This window comes from Mastomys coucha, unplaced genomic scaffold (genome assembly GCF_008632895.1).
Source record: "Mastomys coucha isolate ucsf_1 unplaced genomic scaffold, UCSF_Mcou_1 pScaffold6, whole genome shotgun sequence".
NCBI classification, from domain to species: Eukaryota; Metazoa; Chordata; class Mammalia; order Rodentia; family Muridae; genus Mastomys; species Mastomys coucha.
The window spans coordinates 73666871-73667755 of record NW_022196912.1 but is presented as its reverse complement, the minus strand read 5'-3'; the positions used below and the strand labels follow the sequence as shown (position 1 = coordinate 73667755).

The 885-nt window shown below is 39.9% G+C and overlaps 1 long non-coding RNA gene across 1 annotated transcript in view; it reads left to right on the top strand.

Annotated features, from left to right (window-relative positions):
• Positions 1-430: 430 nt before the first annotated feature.
• LOC116080976 overlaps positions 431-885 on the top strand; it is a 4068-nt gene continuing 3613 nt past the window's right edge. The window contains exon 1 of the long non-coding RNA XR_004114704.1: positions 431-522. This is a non-coding gene — a long non-coding RNA (uncharacterized LOC116080976). The remainder of the gene's footprint in view (positions 523-885) is intronic.

The window sequence follows — 885 nt, the reverse complement described above, 5'->3', positions numbered from 1 at the left end:
TACCCAATCTGTATACTGGCTGCTGATCTATGACATGGTTTAGTATGGAAAAGTTTGAAAACCTAAGGATAATGGTGGTTAATGAGCAGCTATATTATAGAAGGGCTGAAGAGAATAATTCAGAAGTCACCAGGCATTTTGCAATGAGAAGAAAGCAGGGAGACAGAGGAGAAACATCATCTAGAAGCAGCGAATTGCTGGTGGGACACTGAGCAGTGGCTACTGCTGCAAAATGGTTCTCGGATTGTGCTAAATCTTGAAGCATGACTGTAGGTTCCTCTTACCATTGCTCCTAAATGTGTTCACTGTTGAAATAACTACTCAACAACTCATTATTTGAGATACATTAAACTTATCTTTGTAACAAAGGTCCTGGTGACTAATGATTTGCCCTCTGGCCCGACTACATTGGAATGAATAGGGAGTAAATATTCCTCAACCAAGCTCCAAGTGAAATACATGGCAGTATTGGGACAGAGTTCCAGGAGATGCCTTCTCATCTTATCTGTTTGCTTAGAAAAGGTAAATTTCACACAGTTTTGGTATCTTATTTAACAATATCCAGCAGAATTAATATTTACAGCTTTCTGAATAAACTAGGACTTTAAAATTTTCAGTTACCTTTACTTATTTGTTTGTGTGCAAATCTCAGCTATGTGTGGAGATCAGAGGACAACTTGTGGGATCTAATTCTTTCCTTCTACCATGTGGGTTCCAGGGATTGAGTTTAGGTCATCAGGCGGGGTGGCAAGCACCTTTAACTTCGGAGTCATCTCATCTCCCAACAACAGACAGTCTTTATCAGTCATGGGAAATACCCATGATTCAACACAGACCTTTGTGACCAGTACAGCGAATAAACAGGTGCTAAATAATCATGGAAGG